The sequence below is a fragment of the Xyrauchen texanus genome, chromosome 9 (assembly GCF_025860055.1).
Source record: "Xyrauchen texanus isolate HMW12.3.18 chromosome 9, RBS_HiC_50CHRs, whole genome shotgun sequence".
Taxonomy (NCBI): domain Eukaryota; kingdom Metazoa; phylum Chordata; class Actinopteri; order Cypriniformes; family Catostomidae; genus Xyrauchen; species Xyrauchen texanus.
In genome coordinates, this window is record NC_068284.1 from 49354545 (window position 1) to 49362044 (window position 7500).

At 45.7% G+C, this 7500-nt stretch overlaps 1 pseudogene; it reads left to right on the forward strand.

Annotated features, from left to right (window-relative positions):
* Window positions 1-488: 488 nt before the first annotated feature.
* Window positions 489-2160, forward strand: LOC127649754 (protein fem-1 homolog A-like; annotated as a pseudogene).
* Window positions 2161-7500: the final 5340 nt, after the last annotated feature.

Consider the following 7500-nt stretch of genomic DNA (forward strand, 5'->3'; position numbering starts at 1 on the left):
ACTTGGGTACAATATAACCAAACAGTGACCTCATACATGCCAGACAAGTTGTTCATGCATTCCGTGTTTACGTCACGCTGCCCGAGTTTCACCACTTGATTTATGGTGAATGTAGTTCTGTGATCCGTACAAAAACACGGATTCAAACGACCAAACTATTGTTTATTCCCTACATATTCCCTACAAATCGAGCTTGCCGGTCGACGTATTGGTGACTTTCGCAATGCCCGACAGGCATTGTAGTTCTTTACGCGCTTCCCGCAGTATACTGACAGGACGAATGAACTACAAGAACCAGCGCTCCACACTTCAGTGGTAAACATAGAGCTGTCAAACAATATCGACGCCATTTCGATTTCAGCCTTAAAATGGCAGTAAAATGCAGCGCAAAGATGTTTCCCCTCTAAATCAGAAGCGACACGCGCTTCCCGCGCCTTTACATTCAAACGAGCATTAACGGACAGTTTGTGACGTCACATGCCGAGAAGATGGATATTAATACGCCGGTGTTTAATGCAGCTAGAGACGGAAAACTGAAACTCAATCAGAAGTTGCTGTGCAACAAAAGTCCCGAGGTGCTGGAAGCGCTGGCGGAGGAGAAGACGCTCCTCATCGCCTCCCGGTACGGCCATCTGGAGGTTGTGGATTACCTGCTGGAGCATTGCAAGGCCAACGTGGAGCAGAGGCTCCGTGAACTTTGACGGCGAGACGATTGAAGGCGCTCCGCTGCTGTGGGCGGCCTCCGCCGCGGGACATCTGCCAGTAGTGAAGACACTCCTGAAGCATGGAGCCTCCATCAATAACACCACCCTGACCAACTCCACCCCCCTGAGGGCCGCATGCTTCGATGGTCATCTGGAGATCGTTCGATACCTGGTGGAGCATTGTGCGGACATGAAGGTGGCGAACTGCCATGGTCATACATGTCTGATGATCTCGTGCTACAAGGGCCACAGGGAGATCGCCACATTCCTATTGGAGCGTGGGGCTGACGTCAACCGTAAGAGTGTGAAGGGCAACACTGCCCTGCACGACTGCGCAGAATCCAGAAGTCTGGAGATCATGAAGATGCTGATGAAATGTAACGCCCGCATGGAGCGGGATGGTTATGGCATGACCCCGCTGCTGGCCGCCAGCGTCACTGGTCACACCAATATAGTTGAGTATCTCGTGCACTAGCCCCGGGCCACCAGAGAGGAGCGGATAGATGCCCTCGAACTTCTTGGGGCAACATTTGTGGACAAGAAACGTGACCTGCTGGGCGCCATGCACTACTGGAGAAGAGCGATGGAACTGCGGCAGATGGACGAGAAGGCTGGATTTCTGGCCAAACCCTCTCCGGGTCCCCCTGTCCCGGCGTACGATTGCGCACGAGGTGTGCACGGTCGAGGAGCTGGAGGCGATCATCACTGACCCCGATGAGATGAGGATGCAGGCCCTTCTGGTGAGGGAGCGCATCTTGGGCCCCTCGCACCCGGGCACTTCATACTACATCCGCTACAGGGGGGCCGTCTACGCCGACTCGAACAACTTCGAGCGCTGCATCAGCCTGTGGAAGTACGCCCTGGACATGCAGCAGAGCAACCTGGACCAACTCAGCCCTATGGCTGCCAGCAGCTTCCTGTCGTTCGCTGAGCTCTTTTCCTTCATCCTTCAGGACAGAGCCAAGGGCACCCTGGCCACCCGCGTCACCTTCCAGGACCTGATGACCGTCCTGGGCAAGAGCGTGCGGGAGGTGGAGCGTGCAGTGGCGCAACGGGACAGTCCTCCGGAGGCGCTGCAGTTTACCAAAGCCCTGTCCATTATTCTGCACCTCGTCTTCCTGTTGGAGAAACTCGACTGCACTGCTGAGCAAGAGCACCAGAAGAGGCAGGCGGTCTACCGGCTCCTGAAGCTCAATCCCCGGACGAGGAACGGCTATACACCCTTGCACATGGCCGTGGATAAAGAGACCATGTCGGTGGGCCGTTACCAACTCTCATCGTGGCTGTGTTTTTCCTGGAGTGTGGTGCGGACGTTAACGGGGGCTTGGGCTGTCCACGGACTCATTATCATCCCCCTAACCAACTGTTTTTCCCAAATAGGTTTTTACGCTCTGGGAATTCACGGGCCACGTGTTTGGTGGCTGCGGTGCCTGCCCACACCCTCGAAAAGGCATAATTTGAAGGTGAAAAAAAGGAATCACAGGAGGAGTCTGCCCTCTTAGTATGTGATAAAGGGGCACTAAGTGTGCAACTGAGTGAAATTTCGGCTCCGTTGGAGCTCAGGGAGCAAAGTTAGAAGACATCCCACGTACAATTTGTACCTTGTATTTACACAGGAGGTCCGTGTACATGACCCCGAAAGGTCCAAACAACTCCAAATTGACAACAGTAGCTTCTCAACGGCCCCCCGAGTCAGGTCCTACATTTTGGAGGCCCTGGGGGCTTGCTAAGTATTAAAGCCTCTGATGAATGTACTGTCGCACACAGTCCTAAAATGGAGCCTGTCTCATTTTTTTCTATGACAGGCAGAGAGATCTGTTGAAAATAATAATGAATAAATAAATAATGAAAAATACTTTTTTCCATCCTTGACCTTAGTCCTCTTAGTATGTCGATAAGGGGCCCTTGACGTGTCAAGTCAAGTTTATTTTTATAGCGCCTTTCACAACACACATCATTTCAAAGCAGCTTTACAGAATATCAGCATTAAAAGATGATAAACCTGTAATGTCTATAAAGTCGATGAATCATCATTGTGTAATGATTTTTAATAGAGTTTAAAAATAATTAAATGATAATTGTATTAATAACCCAAGTGAGCAAGCTGTAGGCGACTGTGGCAAGGAACACAAAACTCCATAAGATGTCGATTAATGGAGAAAAATAACCTTGGGAGAAACCAGACTTACTGTGGGGGCCAGTTCCCCTCTGACTAACCCCACCCTAACCCTAAACCAGACTCACTGTGGGGGCCAGTTCCCTCTGACTAACCCCACCCTAAGCCTAAACCAGACTCACTGTGGGGGCCAGTTCCCTCTGACTAACCCCACCCTAAGCCTAAACCAGACTCACTGTGGGGGCCAGTTCCCTCTGACTAACCCCACCCTAACCCTAAACCAGACTCACTGTGGGGGCCAGTTCCCTCTGACTTATCCCACCCTAACCCTAAACCAGACTCACTGTGGGGGCCAGTTCCCTCTGACTTATCCCACCCTAACCCTAAACCAGACTCACTGTGGGGGCCAGTTCCCCTCTGACTAACCCCACCCTAACCCTAAACCAGACTCACTGTGGGGGCCAGTTCCCCTCTGACTAACCCCACCCTAACCCTGAAACCAGACTCACTGTGGGGGCCAGTTCCCCTCTGACTAACCCCACCCTAACCCTAAACCAGACTCACTGTGGGGGTCAGTTCCCCTCGGGCTAACATTATGAATGTAATGTAAATATTAATTATGTATAGTTAAAGTCATGGTTTAAAATTATTAAACTAAGTAAGTGTTAAGGGTCAGTGATTAAACATCAATTGTGTTTGAACTGTAAGATTAATGACCACAGGCTTTGAAGTCCATCTTGATTAATTGCAGAAGTTCACATAGATGCAATTGTCCTTGTTAATTGGCTGATGAAGGCTTTTGTTGGCAATAGCTAGTCTATGCATTCCATTTCAAGATCGTAGTCCATCAATAGACCGAGGTGATGCAGGTTGGAGTTGGCATTATTTCATCCTCTGAAGTCCGTCATAATAGACTGAAGTGATGTTTGGCACCGGCTGCATTTAGTCATCATCATTCAGCGACATGAAGCAGTGGAGTCCAACATGAAGCAGGAATGGTGCTGGATCCAGCCGGTTCTGGTGACCTCAGGATAGGAGTCCCGAGGTTAAGACAGGGAAACAAATAAAAAGATGTAAGCGTAGATGCCATTGAATTTATTGCAGAGTTAGAGATCATGTTCAATGTTTCTGGTTTCTGGTTCCGGCAGACCCAACTAAAGCAGCCTAATTGTGGGTTGGATGATAAATTAGGTGTATGTCTGGCTAAATAGAGTCTTTAGGCTAGACTTAAACTGAGAGAGTGTGTCTGCATCTCAAACAGTGTTTGGGAGACTAATCCATAGTTTAGGTGCCAAATATGAAAAGGACCTTCACCGTGTCACCGTGTGAAAAAAAGGTGACAAAGTTAGAACATGTCCCACTTACCATTTGTACCATTCATTTTCACAGCGGGACCGTGGACACGACTCCGAAAGCTCCAAATGACTCCAAATTGATATCTGTAGCTTCACAGGGACCTCCTAGTCAGTGTGCAAAGTTTCAAGTCCCAATGACTTCGTTGAGTGCTTAATTGGCTGACTAATGAGTGTAATGTGACAATAATTTTTCTATAATATTTTTCTTGATTTTTTTTAAAGTACTTCCTTAACTCTGAGGGACACAGCTTTTTAATATGTTGTTTCTGAGGGCCCAACAATGAAGCATTAGAAGCCCCCAAGTCTTTGCACCAATTTTAACCCCGTACACGAAACCGCTGTAGAATTGCATTGTTCAATGGGCAAGATGGACGTCTAGAAAGGGAGGTTCCGAAGGTCGCAGAATCTTGAAATTTCAGATAATTGATCGTCATGGGCCCCCGATTCAGGTCCTAGATTTTGTAGGCCCTGGGTGCTTGCTAAGTATTAAAGCCTCTGATGAATGTACTGTTGCACACAGGCCTAAAATGCAGCCTGTCTCATTGATTCCTATGACAGGGAGAGAGATCTGTTGAAAATAATGAAAAATACTTTTTTCCATCCTAGACCTTAGTCCTCTTAGCATATCGATAAGGGGCCCTTGACGTGTCACCGTGTGAAATGTGGGGTCCGTTGGAGCTCAGGAAGCAAAGTTAGAGCACCTCCCACTTACCATTTGTACCATTCATTTTCACAGTGGGACCATGGACCTTTTGACCTTTTTTTCCATTCACTTGGCCCATTTAGGGACGTTGTCCATGAAAACGTTGTGAAAAATGCATTGATTCAAAGGGATAGTGGGACGTCTGGAAAAGAGGGGTCAAAAGGTTGCAGGCTCTTGAAACTCCCGGTTCGTGAGCGTCTGGCCCCACGAATCAGGATCCAAAATTTGGGGTCTCTAGAACCTTTCTGAGCATATAATCAGACCCTCAACCTAGTTTTCTCTAATCAGTCATGAGGCTCTGTCAAGCTATCAGTGCAAGAGGCCTTTGTGAGAATCTTGCACAAACTCCAAAAAAAAAACTTTTCCTTTTTTCTAGAGCTTCGTGGTCTCGGTATGTCTTTCGAGGGGCGTCAGGCTACCGCCGTGTGAAATTTGGGAGCTGGGGGAGCTTTCTAGAAAAAGCCCACGTGCAATTTGTTTAATTCGTTTTCTACAACGGGTTGGCGGACGGGGCTCCGAAAGGTCCGAACAACTTGAAATTGAATTCGAGTCCCAACGGCGTCGTTGAGTGCTTAATTGGCTGGCTTGTGCACGAAAAAGTAATTGATTTGCTTTTTAAGTGCTGTCGTCCACTAGAGGGTGGTGGAGGACCAAGCTACGGTGTATCAGAGAACCGGCGAGTAAGTGTTTTTTTCTCTCTTTCTCCTCTCCATGTTTGACTTTCCTTCTATTTTTAAAATGTTTTTGTTTATTTGACACGATCGGCAAATGTTTTGTTTCCCTCCCCTTTTCTCCTCCCTAATCCAGGTAGACGGGGATGACCTGCCAGTAGACGGTGCGGAAGGCACGCCCATCCCCAGGGAAAGAGGGGAGGGGGTTGTACCGAGAGGGATAAAGCCGACCGAAGACAGCAGTTGGACAGAGAGAGAGATTTACGGACACCTGTATGTGTGTTTGTCTTTATGTTTCAGTTGCTTATTAAAATATGATTTATATTGTCAAGCCGGTTCTCGCCTCCTTTCCATTAATCCCTTTACATCAACTTATAAAGAATAAATTAACCATGATGTAAACACTTTATTGTGTCTGATTAAGTGTATTTGCAGCACGACCTCTGACTGGAACATGCATTCTGCACCATGTGGTGACGTTTTGCATAATGTGACATAAACAATCCTTGATAATATATTTGCTTGACAAAATGTGTACAGGTATATCAATTTAACTGGGATATCAATGGATGTGCTAAATCCCACAACAGCGCACAAACTCTCTGACCAATAAGGGGACAGTTTGCTCACATGTGACTTTTATTGACACTGTTTTGGTCCGTTTTGAAATGTTGCCATGTGAAAATGAAGAGTAGCAAGAGGAAAAAGCAACATTAACAAACGAGCTACACACAAATGCGCTTGACCAATTCTGAGCTCACTCATAACAGTCCATTAACAACCTCTGCATTAATGTCGTTTAGCTAGAATTATTTTATAGGACGAGGCCCAGGATAGACAGAGGTCCAGCAGAACAAATAAAAGCTGGAGTTTATTCTATAGAATCCATAGTTACATTGACCTGTTCAGCATCGAGCGATCTTGGTCAAATCTGTGTAATTCTTACAAACGAAAAATATAAAATCGTGGGCATGAGGGCTTAATGATGAGAGATTTCATTTTTGGGTGGGATTTGCTCACCCTGGCACACCCATGGATTCTTCTTTTCTGCAAGTGATAAAACTGACACTTTTAATGAGATTAACAAACACTTCATACATCACTTCCTGTGTCAGAGATGATTGTCTGCGGTCCATCAGCATTCAGGCAGATCTTCAGCTGTATTTCTAAAACAAAAGAATCTGTTTATATCATCATCATCATCTTCATCCAGCACCAGCGAGTGACACTTACCTGACACACACTTTACAAGCTAAACTGCTTAACTGGTCTGAGCTGGTTTAAGATAGTTTAGCTGGTTCTCAGTTAATTTAGTGCCCAAACCTTCTAAAACCAGCCAGCAAACCATCAAAGACAGGCATGAGTAAATACTGCGTGTGTCGGTTGAAGACAGAATCTGCTGAAGTGATTCATATTAAGCAAACAATGTTTTTAAAAGTAAATCAATGTTTAGTCCTCCGGTTAATGTATAGTGATTATAATTATATATATTAATGCAAGAGAAGTGTTATAAGTGCTCACCTGCATAAACATGTGACCGACACTTTAATGAGTTTGATAATGATAATTAAAATAGGTTTCCACTGACGTATTAATTAGAGATAATAAGAGAATCACAGATTGTGAATAATGTAGCAGATATGAAATAAGAGACGACATTCACTCAGTAAATCCAGTTATTCTGTTTTAATACAAAGTCGACATATCTACATACATGAGATGAAATAAATAAGCAGGGAAAAGTATATATTATATACATTATATACGCACTTGGCCCAAAGTTTACACACAATTTGTAATATTTCATTTCATTTGTTGCTTTGACTGATTGTGACTTTTTGTCTTTAGAATTGTTCCATTCGTTTGCGTTTAAATCAATAATCAGTATTTTAAGAGTGTGTGCCGCCTCTATAAATGTGCTTTGAGTTCATGAGGAGAAATTCAGCTTCTC